Source organism: Alosa sapidissima, chromosome 13 (assembly GCF_018492685.1).
Source record: "Alosa sapidissima isolate fAloSap1 chromosome 13, fAloSap1.pri, whole genome shotgun sequence".
NCBI lineage: Eukaryota > Metazoa > Chordata > Actinopteri > Clupeiformes > Clupeidae > Alosa > Alosa sapidissima.
In genome coordinates this window covers 17,330,569-17,345,688 of record NC_055969.1, presented here as the reverse complement: position 1 = coordinate 17,345,688, position 15,120 = coordinate 17,330,569, and the positions used below count along the sequence as shown (strand labels likewise).

Genomic DNA, 15,120 nt, shown 5'->3' with positions numbered 1-15,120 from the left:
AGTTATTGGTTGGAACACTTTACTTTGCCTTTGGTTGCCAACACTTTTTGGTAGCAATTATTTTTGTGTACAGATCTGAGCCTAGGCTGCCTACAGAGATACGTTTTTTTGACAGTCTGCTAATGGGGCAGGCAGCTAGCAGATCGTTAGGAAAGATTAGATGACTATGATATTTTATGTTTGGGCCTTTTTGGGGCCTGAAATCGCTGATACAACCTAAAGTCACTGAAGTTAGTCTTTCAATGTTGTCTGCATAAGGCTACCAATATTCCAGAAAATCTGATTGTAAGACTCAAATCACATGTTATCACATAATATGCACAGACCAAAAATAGGCTGGGTTGACAAATAATTGACCAATTGTTGATTCAGTGGCAACAGAAGTTACCCATGGAATTGAAAAACTATCCTGAGATGATGGATGAATGGATGGATAGAAAGATCTTCGTCTACTGACAACATTTGGTCAAATTACAGAAGACCTTGGGACATTTTGACAGTAAGTAACCAGTGACCAGTATCAGCCTTCTTGCATTGTATGTTGTACATTATAGTGTGTCCACATAGTGTGTTTTATTATGACCGCCACTAGCTAAGCTAGCTAGCGTAGCGGTCATATATATTTACTCAGTTTTTTTTTTCTTTCATTGTTTCATTGTTTTTTTCTCTTCAGTAATTTTGTGTCAACGATTCCCAGGACACTGAAAGACCAGGCTGCACAAAACTGTAGCACCAAAAGGATGACACGGAACCATTGATTTTCATTATGATCCACCACCCCAAATGGACTGATGTCTTCTTTGTCTCTTTAAAGATAAAGCCCAGCCCCAAAAAGGACACACACAGAAAAGATTGAGGACTGATATTTTTTTTCCTTTTTTTGGATTCATTCTCTGGATTACTTGTTGGGTATGTGGGTGTGTTTTGCACCTTGCAAACTTTGCCAAATGGCTATATCTTGTGGTCTCAATCATGGCCAGATGTGTCAGCTTTGACCATCAATGAGTATAAGTGTTGCTCCCCCTGAACATTATCTCAACTGGGGGTATATTGATGACATGGCACCCTCTTTCTAAAAGACTGACATTAACAACATGCTGTCCAGAGTTTTTGGTTTCCATATGGAGGAGACAGAGAAACAGAAAGACAGAGATCCCAACAAACAAGGATACAGTGTTGCCTCCACCATGGTCTATAGGGGACATTCACCTAAAGGAAACCATCAGTGGATAAAGCTATCCTAGTGTGCCTCGTTTCATGAGACATTACTGGCTACCTCCTGGATAAGCTTTCACAACAGACTCATCCTCAATGGGATATACTCAGACTAATAATTAATTTATTTCTACAGGCAAGAGGAAAGGACAGACAACATGAATGGGCTCAGTTTCTTGGATGCAGATAATGAGTCAACAATCATAGGCTACAATGGACAATGGAACAAGATCTGCAATCGTGGCCTGCTGACAACATTTGGCTAAATTAGGGAAGACCTTGGGACATTTTGACTTTAAGTAACCAGTGACCAGTATCAGTCTTCTTGCATTGTATGTTGTACAGTGTAGTGTAATGTATACTGTATGTAGTGTGTCCACATAGTGTGTTTTTTATTTTAATTTTATTATTATTATAAGTATAGTATTCCTCTCCAGGTTTGATGTCAACAAATAATAATACACTTACGTTAAATTGACCTGCTGGCTTGCATCTCTCAAGCCTGTGTTGCTATTAGGTCCTACCAGGGCTGTGCTATTAAGGCCTTTCAGTGCATGAGATAAGAACCAGGCACCTCCTCCTAAAATGATGTATTAACTACAATTGAGGGGGCTGCCAGTATAATGTCTCAGCTTTAACCAACCAAATACTGTATATAGACCACCAGGGTGGAATGTCTCATTACCAAAGATCTTTGAGTAAAGTACTCTAGAATCTTTGCTTCTTACCTTTTCCAGGGAGGGTGAAACAGCAACACTATAGCCTCAAGGTGGCTGATGAGAACCAGAAGCTGCAACAGGTTACTACAGTGACACTTGTCTTTTATTATGTCAGACTATCCTGTAGGTAAAAGAAGAGAAGTTTTTGAAAGATGTAAAATGTTTTACATGTACACCATTCACAGTGGTCTTTGTGGAAGTACAGTACCACAGCACAGACATCAAACAGTAGTGACTGAATTGAATGGAAATGCATATAAATGCATTACAATGGTGAAGTCACTGCCCTTAAGTTTTTATTTCATAACTCACTGGTCAAATATTTCTCTATCCCTGCACCGTTCGCCGGGAATCGCCGGCGAACGGTGCAGTTGCGCCACAGCTGGGGCCATGATCTTCACCTTTTAAACTATTCTTTGACTATATTGCCCTTCTATGCTTTTATTTGTTATTACTGTTTGCTTTTGTTTATGTAAAGCATATTAAATTACCACTGTGTATGAAACACGCTATATAAATAAACTTGACTTGATTTGACTTCTGCCAAGTTCAGCCCAACATACCCACTCCTTAAAAATTGTGGGCATGTCAACAGCACCACATATAAGTCATTCACAGTGCTAAGCTGTGTAGGCCACTTTAAAGACTAAGGGAGTGAGAGCTTGTACTGAAGGTCAACCTGCCATATTTTAAGTCATAATACTGTACTTAACACTTAAGGACCTGTATTAGTAAAGCCAACATTGATATTATTATTATTATTATTATATTTCGAAGAAAGTAGGGAGCTGCCAAAGTTTGGTGAGGGTTCCCCGGGTTCGATTCCCCGGGTTCGATTCCCGCCCCGTGGTCCCTGAGGATGCCACCCCTGCTTAGCTCTTTCTCCCTTTTGCTTCCTGTCACTCTCCACTGTCCTATCATTAAAGGCATCAAAAGCCTTTAATGATGAAAAAGGTAAAGCTCATCATAAAAAAGAAAACAAAATATAATAATAATAAAAAAATATATATAATATATATGTATACATATATATATACATATGCACACCATATATATATATATATGGTGTACATAGGTTTAGGCAGCCATGCTAAAGTTGACTAAAAAGAGGAATAAAAAATCACCATGGTTTTAATTCAGTTAGCCTAATCGCTGGTTTGATTTGCATTGAGCTATTAGGCTAACTGAAATAAAACCATGATATCTCTAGGTATGGTGAAGGGTATGTGATGATGTGGGCCTATTAACTAGCCTTTAAAAATAAAATTCTGCCTGTCTCTATGGGAATTTAACATGAGGGTTCCTATACTTATGCACCCTGTATTTTAATGGAGAACATTTATTTATTTTTGATACATTAATCATTTACAAAGAAAATTGTTGTCCTTAAATGTTGGATTTTCCCTCATTTTTTAAAAAAAAGATACATTTCCAAAAGAGGATTTTTTAAATTCCTTTTTTAAATTAACTTTAGCGTGTGTGCCTAAACCTATGCACACCATATATATGAAATTGTTTTATACAATAACGTAGGCTAGAACAATATATTTTTTACACAACAGTCATTCAAATTTGGCCTACTAATCTGGATTTCTCAAAGTCTAGCTATTGGCCAGTCACCAAGCTGCAATAATTAGCAAACAGGTCCTTAAATGTAGCCTCTCAGTGCTATGACATGAATGTAAAATGGCAGGTTAACCTTTAGTGCTCCCTTGGTCTTTAAGGGTAGCCTAAATTGCTTGGCATGCACAGTGAGTGACATATTTGGTACTGTTGACATTCCCATAATTTTAAAATGATGACTATGTCGGGCTGTTCTTGTGACACACTCATGCTCAACTTGACATCCTTAAAGTGATGGTTCGGATGAATTTCACCCTAGGGTCCTTTGCACCATGACCCCGAGCCAAACACCCTCCCAGAACCTGTTTTCCCCAAGGGGACAGGCAAATTCCCGGAAGTAGAAGCATCCATGGAGCAGTGGTTATCAACTCTCTGCTAACCCCATAGAACGCCCATTCATTTAGGATTTTTTGAACTCCCATAACTTCATATAACATATATCCTGTGCCGACGTTGTAGCTTCTGTATAATCTACATAAACAATAGAAGGCAAAACAGGCTCAATTTACCTCGTATGTAACGTTGAGGTTGCCGTAAGAAGTATAGTTAGCAAGTCCGGTTGTAGGGAACAGTGTTGGGCAAGTTCCTTCAAAATCGAAATGTATTATGCATTACTTATTACTGTCATTTCAAAGTAATTTGTTACATTATAATATTACTGTCTCTGAATTGTAAGGCATTACACTACTATTGCATTACTTTTAAGTTACTTTCACCAAAATATCTGGAAATGTGGATTTGCTATTCTAAATGCAGTTTATTACGCTCAATCATAGTCAGAATTTTGTTAAAAACCGACAAAAGGTCAAAGTCTGGTAAATTGTGATATAAATACTGTAACTCTAAGGCCTAGGCCTGCTCATTAAAATCAATAGAGAGCCTACTATATTGTAAATCAAAGCTTAAAGAAACTGTATGTAAGATTGTGGCCAAAACTGGTACTGCAATCACTTTCAAACTACTGTAGAGCGATGTATCCCCTTCCCCTCCCCTCTGACTGGCAGAGCTGGCAACACGGATGCCGAAACACTACTGACTTTGTGATTAGTAGATAGGTGGAGGGACAACATGACAACATCAGTTGAGGGCTGCAACTCCACTTTTTAAATGACAATATCCTGGCCAAACTACTGTTGTCAGTGATATAAGTATTTGAAATAATATGATTTCTTAATATCTAGTGACATATCAGAGCCATTTATGATTAATTGAAATACATTTCTTACATACGGTTCCTTTAATAAAGACATGTCAAGATGGTGGCCTACTGACCATTTTGGTGCCCTAAGTGAGTGGTTTTGAGTGAGTGACATTTAAATGATAACTCAAACACCTAAAGTAAAATAAAAGGAATATTATTTACAGACCATTACTGTGTGTTTTTAAACATTCAGTTTTCTTATAAATGGTGCACTGTCACTTTAAGAGCATTGATCTTTACGTTCTCATAATGCCTTTTTGCCAGCTCTTGTTTACAAGCCTTGTTTGTTGAGTTACATTGATAGCACAATATTAACAATAATATGCACAATGTTAAGTTGTTTTAAGCAGCCTTCATTGCTTTGGAAAGTATGCAATAACATGTTGCATTTCATTTTGCAAATAAAAGTGAATTATGAGCCTGGTATCCACCTAGCTATCTAAATGGATTATTTTTTTGTCAACTCGGCATATCATGTGCTTCATGTAAATGCTTGGAAAACGAATTATTGAAGACCCACCAATTCCATTCTAGCACTACGAGGTGGAGATTGAGAGAACCCAAAAAGTATGAAACTTGCATGTACCATGGTGTTAGTGCATTCTGACATTGTAAACGTTATTGATGAAGAGTGAAATGCAGGTTGCAGTAAAGCTACTATTCATTGGTTAGGCTAAATGTGGGTGCCCCCTCTGTCCTTAGGTGCCCTACGCAAAGTGCATGATGCGCGTGGTGGGAGCGGTGGCACTGCCAGGCTACACAATCTTTTTTCTGCATTTCTATCTCTTTATTCTCTTTAAGTTCACAGCTTAAAGCTGACATGCACTAGAAGTTGTGTTTAATCAAGAATCAAAAAGATTAGCGTGGCACCACTTTAGATGTTTCATTAAATGACTTGTGCTATTTTGCGAGGCATAGTGAGATCTTTCGGTTTCACACAAAATGCACTAACTATTATGTTCTTCATATTGTAACGTCGGCACAAAAGACAGTGTTAGCGTTCTCCCGCGAAATGCATGCTGGGAGTTATTCTTGTAAGTTGTAAGTGTAAAGTTAGCGTCTTTAGTGTGACATGTTTCCCTTTTAGTTTCCCCTCATGTGTGCTCCTTTTTGTGTGGGGGGCTGCGACCTCCCCTGTTGGTGTAGTGTGTGTGTATTCTTGACCTGCCCTGTGTGCATTGTGTTCTGTGTCTGTGTCCCTGCCCTCATTCCCAGCTAATAAAGCTTGCTCTGAACAACTCTTGGCGTCCTGAAACCTTCAAACGTTACAGTGGTGTCAGAAGTAAAGCGATGGAAGCCTCGATTACAGGAACGTGTGGCGGAGCTGCCCCTGCCCCGGGAGTTATCCTGAGGGCAGGCGACCTGACCCCGGGGTGGGGGCCATTTGAGCTCCCACCAGCCCTTATAAGGGCTCCCAAGGCTCGCACCAAGGCTTGCCGCCGGAGGAGAGGAGCCGTCGCCTGGACCTGTCTGCTGCCATGGGAGGAGATCTTGCCGGAAGAGGGGTCTGAAGAGGCATTCGCGGAGAAGACGACGCTGGCCTGGGCGCCGACTCCACGGCGAGCAGCGGCGCGTGAGCAGAGCCGAGGGAGTGCGGCGAGGAAGAGGTTCCTAGACGATGGACGGTTGGCGGAGCCGCTGAGGGCAGCGAACTCACGACGGTGGGGCAGCTTCGACGGAAAGGCCCTTTGAACTCTGAACTTTAAAACTTTTGGGTGTGTGTGAGAGGTACCGTGCTGTGTAGGCGCCAGTTCTAGTTGGCCTGTTGGCCGGCGCCTTTAGAAAAAAAAAGTTTGTTGTGTGGAGTTCGTTAGCATGACCATCTCGGGGGTCGTGCCTTCGCCGAGGCCGCGAAGGAGTAGAACGGGCCGGGATCAGAGCAGTACGGCTCTGCGAGATGGCAACACGAGGAGGGATGCCAAAGACGGTAGCTGCAGCGGGAGTGCTCAGCGCGGTCCGGTTCCTGCGGAGTCGGTGCCTGTCTGTCCTGGTCGACGACTCGACGGAGCAAAGTGGCGTTGGTGCAGCTTCACCTGACCCCCCTTGAACCCCGGTGCTTGGTACAGTGTCGACGGTTGAAAATGCCAGGAGTGCCGCGGTGACACGCCGCGGAAAGTGCAGTCTGAGGGCGGCTGCTGAGAGGGAGCTGGTGACGAGCGGGTCGGCCACGTGGCTGCTAGCACGCCCGAACTGGATTGCTAGCAGCGTGGCGCCCCGTTGAGTGAGCTCCTGCGGCGTGCACCCCACGTGATTTGGCGGTGCTGTCACACTGAACTGAGTGGCGGGCGACGCGCGCCGACGTTAGCATGTGGCTACCTCGTGGGCATTGCCGAGGACGGCAATGGCTTGTTGGGGGAGCTATGTAACGTCGGCACAAAAGACAGTGTTAGCGTTCTCCCACGAAATGCATGCTGGGAGTCGAGAGCGAACAGTTGGGGGGTTTATGTCGTTATTCTTGTAAGTTGTAAGTGTAAAGTTAGCGTCTTTAGTGTGACATGTTTCCCTTTTAGTTTCCCCTTATGTGTGCTCCTTTTTGTGTGGGGGGCTGCGACCTCCCCTGTTGGTGTAGTGTGTGTGTATTCTTGACCTGCCCTGTGTGCATTGTGTTCTGTGTCTGTGTCCCTGCCCTCGTTCCCAGCTAATAAAGCTTGCTCTGAACAACTCTTGGCGTCCTGAAACCTTCAAATGTTACAATATTCTTGTCTCTGAGCGTAGCCTAGGTTTATGTCCATCCCGCAAATAGAGTCCGCTGCAGCCACAGTCATCTTCAAGTTCAACCAATATCAGGAGATAACGTTCTACTATTTTGCGTGGATTTTTTCTCCTCTGTTGTTCTCGCGGTGGTGTTTGCGAATATGTATCAAAACAAAACACTGCTTAATTTTTGGTTAAAATGCATTGTAACACGCGTTACTGAAGTTTGTACCGAGTAAAATATTACCCATTTTTTTTGTAATGCCTTACATTACCGCGTTACCGTAAACAGCAATATATTACAGTAATTACATTACTTTTGTAACGTATTACTCCCAACACTGGTAGGGAAGCTAACGTTTCGTAGGGAGATAACCGTATTGTTTGGATAAGAAGCTAGTCTTGCCAGCACGGAAACTCATGAACAAAGCTATGTAGCCTACAATACCATTGTATGTTAAGGTAAAGCATTACATAGAGGCAAGTAAACCTAATAAAAAAAACGGCACTAACGTTAATCATTTCAGAGGTTTTCGATGGATTGACTGTAGGTCGGAAAAGTGGAAAGACGAAGGCTATAACTTTTTGGTTTTGTTTTAGGCTACCATGATTGTGTTTGAAGATGATTATGTCTGGTAGTTTCAACATTAACACGACTTGATATCACTTGTTAGGATGATATTAATAATAATACATAAATAAATGTTTAACTTTGATGACTTTGAAGGTGAAGGAAGTGTGAGAAGAATTTCTATGTGAACCATCTATCATAGGAGTTACAAGATTCAGTTCGATGGCTAACGTCACAAAGTGCAAGTCTGCGCAGTACGATGGCAAGCCAACTGAAAAAACATTCAGTGCCCTCCCATTGAAAATGACGGAGTCTGTTCGTCGATTTGTTTTACTGTCTATGGTTTTCCCTTGGTCGAACCCTGGTCGAGTAGGTGTAATGGAACCAACTTTTATCTCGTAAATTACCCCACTAATAATGACCTGAATGGTACCAAACTTCTACAGTATGTTCTTTACTCATAAAGTGGCATTGAACTTTTATTTGGCATTGAAAAGTTTGTAGGTACACCAGGAGTTTATTTAAATAACACTTGCCTGATGGATGCTACTACAGTATCTGCTACTATACCGCTGCGTCGACGTTACTTTCTTGATTTGGGAAAAACCTGTAAGTCCTGGCAGGAAGCGATTACATCAACGTTTTTTGTTATATCCAGTTTTTAATATATTTTTTTCCGAAGTGTTTACAACTTAGTGTTAACTAATAATTGTTGCGAACTGGTACTACGAACAAAATATTAGTGCATTCCTGGATCTACATCCTTATGCATGCTTCCTGCCAGGACTTTTACAGGCTTTTCCCAAATCACGGAAGTAACGTTGACGCAGCGGTTAAGTAGCAGATAATAGCATCCATCAGGCAAGTGTTATTTAAATAAACTCCTGGTGTACTTACAAACTTTCAATGCTTCGTTTTATGAGTAAAGAACATACTGTAGAAGTTTTGTACCATTCAGGGCATTATTAGTGGGGTAATTTACAAGATAAAAGTTGGTTCCATTACGCCTGCAGAAACGCATTAGTTTCTGACAGGGCTACTCGACCAGGGTTCGACCAAGGGAAAACAGGTTCTGGGAGGGTGTTTGGCTCGGGGTCATGGTGCAAAGGACCCTAGGGTGAAATTATCCATCGCTTTAACTCCATTAGCTAAACTAGCTCCATTAGTTATTTTGTAACATCCTTATCTAAACTCCATTAGTTATTTTTATGATGTTATAGGTTCGTATCTTCTTCCTGTGATCATTCAAAGATGGCCAACTACCCAAATGTACCAACTGCCCACATTAAACAATGCTGGCATACTTTCCTGTCTTAAGGCCCATCCACATCAATAATTACTATAGCTATTAACACAAGCCTAACTATAACTATAACAATATGAATCTTCACACTGACCAGCAGATGTGGAAATTCTCTAAAATTCTGTGGATTCTGATTAACTGGTAGGTTTCAATTCAGTCATTTGGAAAATCGCTATAGCAAAGCATGGTCATACAGTTGGGTAGTCAAATCAGCTGCCTTTTCAGTTAAAACAAGATGCAATTTATGACTGATATCACCAAACTCTCTTGACTGACATAAGTGTGGCAGAAGAGGGGTAAGATGCCCAGTTGGGTAGAAGCAGAAAAAAATACATAGTCATTATATTACAGTACACCATACAGGCTTTTGGTGACTGAAAGATTGCAAAGAAAAAATATCTCTGAAGTATGAATACTATACCAAAAAATGAAGCAGAAGAATCAATAGCCTACTGGTTTGAACTTTCCCACACAGTGGCTTTTCGAACACAGAGAGAGAGCTTGGGCAGTGGCAACTGGTACAGCACGGTTTGCCTTCAGCTGTAGACCATAAACCAGCCAATCCCTAAATAGCCCAGGGGTGTGCTCCAAAATATCCACTTGGAACACTCCTACTTATTCCACTGATTACACTCTGGGATGTGTGTTCTGCCCTCTGTTGCACTACAGACATTAGAGATGGGAGATTGACATTATGGTCCTCAAAGAGGGATGTTGCCCACACTGATAGAAAAGACTGTAGCAGTCACAAGATGCCAATCAGTAGCCTACAAATCACAATTAAAGTCATATCTGCTTGAAATGTTAACTGGGGTCAACTTTGGCTATGGGCCAGTATTTAATAGATGGCGGACCAAAGTATAGGCTAATTTTTAAATGCTGCTCCGGTGGATTGTCTATTGGTCCACACACATCTACACAAAGAATGGATAAAAAATAACTTGTGAAAACATAAACAATGATGGTCTACTTGAGTAATTAAATTATCTTAATAAACTGTTTTATCTCCCCTTTCAATATTGTGAATAGTAACAATATAGGCTACACTCCTTTGGGCAATGATGGACTGTTTAACACGGACCCTAACTTATTATAGGAGTTGTCAAAGTTTTTTGTTTCCACTATCAACTTCATGAATGTTTGGTCAACGATTCCCAGAACAGCGAAAACTTGGTGGGTATGTAGCCCCACTAGACTTTTATCTATGCCTACCACATTTCTCTCTCTCTCTCTCTCTCCTAGCATAGGCTACAAGCAATTAACTTACTTATATTTGTATTACTTATATTTTATCTTATATTATAAACTGTTAACTAGGTTCACAGAATTAAATCTCGGACACCGGTTTCAACTGCTTGCCATTTACTCATAGAGTTCCAATGCAAGTGTAACATTAAAGAGGTTCCCCAATTACACCTTTAACATAAAGTTCCTCTTAAAGAAATAGCACTATTTAGTACATGACATCCCCCCTTTACTTGGACATAAACTCTTACCAAATAACATGTTTCCTTTCAAGGCATTGCTCTCTGTTATGAATACAAACACAACAAATATATCTTCTCAAAAACTTACTATCTGTGTTTTTCATTTTAAAGTTATCCACATCATTTAAACACTGGTTATTCATCACTCATCTATAACATTTTAAGTAAATTCTTTCTTTTTTCAATCAAAACATGTGACTTAAGTAATGTCAAAGTCTTTCAGTCTCTCAGTTGGTTTTCTTTGCCACAAAGAGTTGCGGGAGGACTACTCTGTTCAGCTGGCATATCAGGACAGCTGTAAAAGTCCATAGCTAGTTGTTGCTCTGGGTTTGACCCCGTTTCCCTCTGATTCTGTTCCTTGTGGGTCTGTAATGCTGTACTGAGCTCTGGTGGGTGATTCCACAGTTACTTTGTTCCCATACTTGCTTACTACTGTATGTGGTGTTTTGTTGAATGTTGTGGTGAACTTATCCATTTTCTCTTGTCTCACCTTAATTTCCACCATGCACATCAAAGCATCCATATTCTGCTTTTCTCTGTTAATCAGTGTACAGTTTGTATTTCCATTTTTGTTTAGTATCTTTGTCACTTAATTCTAGATCCATTTGAGCAGAAGATTTCAGACAGCTTGCTTCTCATCTTCCTATAGAACAAGAGTTCCGCTGGACTTTTCCCTGTTGTGCTGTGTGTGATTCAGTGGCCCACTGGTTAGCACTCTGGACTTGTAACCGGAGGGTTGCCGGTTCGAGCCCCGACCAGTGGGCCGCAGCTGAAGTGCCCTTGAGCAAGGCACCTAACCCCTCACTGCTCCCCGAGCGCCGCCGTTGTAGCAGGCAGCTCACTGCACCGGGATTAGTGTGTGCTTCACCTCACTGTGTGTTCACTGTGTGCTGTTTGTGTTTCACTAATTCACCGATTGGGCTAAATGCAGAGACCAAATTTCCCTCAAGGGATCAAAAAAGTATACTTATACTTATTCCACTTTACACAATGACATATCGCCTGAGGTTTTTCTGCCTGTCAAGTCCATCTGACTGTGCAATTTGGATGCGTTTCATGATTGAATCATTCTGCCGTTCCCTTCACCACCATGATTGAATCATTCTGCCATTCCCTGATTGTAGGTGCGTATGCCATGCAAAATGTCTATTGCTTTTCTCACCTCCATCAGCTCCGGATCATTCCTCGAGGCTTCCTCCACCTTTCTTGTTGTCATAGCTTTGGGGTGGCATTCACAGCAATGAACCGCACATATTCTTCAGATCCATGTGCAAGTTGCTCTTTAATGGCGGCGGCCTTCCCCAACAGATGTGACAATGGGTCAGCGATGTTCGCTTTTCCAGGCACATGGACAACTTTGAAGTCATATGGCTCTAAACACTAGACCTATCCTTCCACACGGGCACAGGGTTTCGATCGCGGGCTGTATATTAGGGATGGATACCATTGTTGAATTAATAAACGGAGTGTTTATTTACACCCCTGGTACGAATAGCCTTGGCCACACAGCTGAGCTATTCATACCCTGTGACATAACAACAAAAAGACGTTGCTCACGTGCACAAAAAACATGGTGGACATTCGTTTTTCGTCAGCAGAAAGTGAAGAATTCAGAAAGGTTTCGGCATTATATCTGTTCAGATTAAGATTTAGATTGAAAAGTTGTGTTTTATTTTCATAATCTTGGTTCAGTGAACACATACAACCGTCAGTTTTTTAGTTAACAGAAATTTCGTGAATATGACGTTCAGGCCTATAAACTATAAGTTGACCTGCAAACGTCATCTCCTTGTGGAAGCAGATAGAGCAGTGGTCACAGACAAGGGTTGACACACGGGAGACCGGGGTTCGATTCCTGTGTGATGTGTTTTGCTGTGTACCAACGTCTCTGGAGCGAAGGCGCGCAATTTGAACAAGAAATCGGTTCTCAAACGGAAGTTTTGATTGCAACAATTAGCTAGTTCATGCACCAGGGTGTAAATAGCATGCAGTACTATAAACACCAGGGTACGAATAGCATCCACTTCTAACTGTACATTGATGCAAACAGCATACCTTATTCAGAGTGTCTATTACACAGCTGAGCTATTCACACCCTGTTACGTAACAACAACAAAAAACATGTTGCTTGTTTTTTTAAAGAAAAAAAGATATTATTACATTGTGTGATCAATATGCCAGATTAAATGCACAGGGGTGCAAATAGCATACACTGATATTTGTACCAGACGAGGTACTAATAGAACACATTGCTGCGTGCACCGGGGTACGAATAGCATACATTGATATTTGTACCAGACGGGGTACTAATAGGACACATTGTTGCGTGCACCGGGGTACGAATAGCATACAATGATATTTGTACCAGACGGGGTACTAATAGGACACATTGCTGTGTGCACCGGGGTACGAATAGCATACATTGATATTTGTACCAGACGGGGTACTAATAGGACACACTGCTGTGTGCACCAGGGTACGAATAGAATTCACTTCTTATTGCACCAGGGTACGAATAGCATACACTGCTAATTGTACCAGGGGTGCAAATAGCCTTATCCATTAATAAACCACCATGTGGAAAAGACTAAAGGCATCAGGCCTAACAAAATCTAACAAAACTAGATGTACCGCGGAGCGGTACAAAATATGACCGCCGCCCAGTCCGGCACATTTTTTCCACAAAAATAAGTCACACTTGTCAAATTCTGTTCATTTCCTACTTTGTTCCTGCTTAGCTTCAGTAATTCAGCAAAGTCAGGGTGCTGGTCTGGCTGCTGGCTAAAAACAAAAGGTGAAAGGCATATATGATTCTAACTGTCTCACTGAATTGCATTATTCAATTCTCACTGGTATCTGCTAGACAACAAGTACCAAAACATGATTAGTTCATAGATTTCACATGTAAAATACATTTTATACAACCCCACCCCCATCTTGCCTGTTCATAATTCTGAGAAATTGTTGAATTGTGTGCATTTGTGCGTGTACATGTTTATGTGTGTGTGTGCGTGCGTGCGTGCATGTGCTTGTGTGTGTGCATGCACGCGTATATATATCTATGTGTGTATGTGTCATACGTATGATTACTGTGTGTGTATGTGTCATACGTATGATTACTGTGAATGTATGTGTGTGTGTGAATATCTGTTTATGCACATGTGTGCATATGAAATTTGTTAACATGACCCCTGGAGGCAAACATATGCAAAAAATTGGTCATCCTAGGCCCTACGGTTCTCAAGATATTCACAGAAAAATCTGTTGGTGTACGGTCACTAAATGTACACATAAATTAATTTATTGTATGGCACCCCATGAACGAAAGTCAACGAAACTTGGCATGCATTCAGAGTGTCATAATGATCCTACACTTTCAATTTCGTGCAGTTTTGACCTTGTCAGCCAGAGATATTGTGATTACAACACCTAATTTTTTGCTTTTTAATTTTTAACTAGGTGGCGCTATACATGAATTGAGTGGTAATGGGATGGGTTGACATGGCCCCTTAAGACCAACATACAAAAAAAGGTGGTCCTCCTAGGCCCTACGGTTCTCGAGATATTCACAGAAAACTGTGTCCGGCCACCTACAGGCCAGTTGGTGTACAGTAACATAAATTAATTTATTGTATGGCTGCCCATGAACGGAATTCCACGAAACTTGCCATGCCTTTAGAGGGTGTCATAATGATCCTACACTTCCAATTTCGTACAGTTTTGACCATGTTAGGCCACAGATACCTGAGATTACAACACCTCAATTTTACTTTTTTGTTTTTAATTAGGTGGCGCTATACATGAAATGAGTGGTTATGGAATGGGTTGACATGGCCCCTTAAGATCAACATACAAAAAAGGTGGTCTTCCTAAACCCTACGGTTCTCGAAATATTCGCAGAAAACTGTGTCTGCCCTATCCTCATTTCGGGGGGTTCAGTCCAGCGGGGGGGCTACAGATCAAAACGAAAAACGATGGTTCCATGCTATCCATGTGGGGTTACATGCCCACCAAGTTTCGTGTACCCCGGTCTTTCAGTGTCCCGGGACTCATTGACGGAAATTTGGGCATGCGAAAAAGAAAAAAAAAAAAAAAAAAAATCTGACTAAACCTATATGACCGCCGCTTCGCTGCGCGGCGGTCATAATAAGAAGAAGCCTAGGAAGAACAGTACAGTGTCATGAGCTCTCTATCTGCCTGGTAACACACGCTGATTGAAGTCTGATGACCTCCACCTGTTCCTGCTCTGCTCTGCCTCACCCTCGTTACCTACCAGCTGCACTGCATTCACCACTCATCATGCCCTC

At 41.4% G+C, this 15,120-nt stretch overlaps 1 long non-coding RNA gene across 1 annotated transcript in view; it reads right to left on the bottom strand.

Moving 5' to 3' along the window:
• LOC121680944 overlaps positions 1 to 9,857 on the bottom strand; it is a 52,135-nt gene extending 42,278 nt beyond the window's left edge. The window contains exons 1-2 of the long non-coding RNA XR_006021876.1: positions 9,748 to 9,857; positions 1,944 to 2,055 (exon numbers count right to left, since the gene is read on the bottom strand). This is a non-coding gene — a long non-coding RNA (uncharacterized LOC121680944). The remainder of the gene's footprint in view (positions 1 to 1,943; positions 2,056 to 9,747) is intronic.
• Positions 9,858 to 15,120: the final 5,263 nt, after the last annotated feature.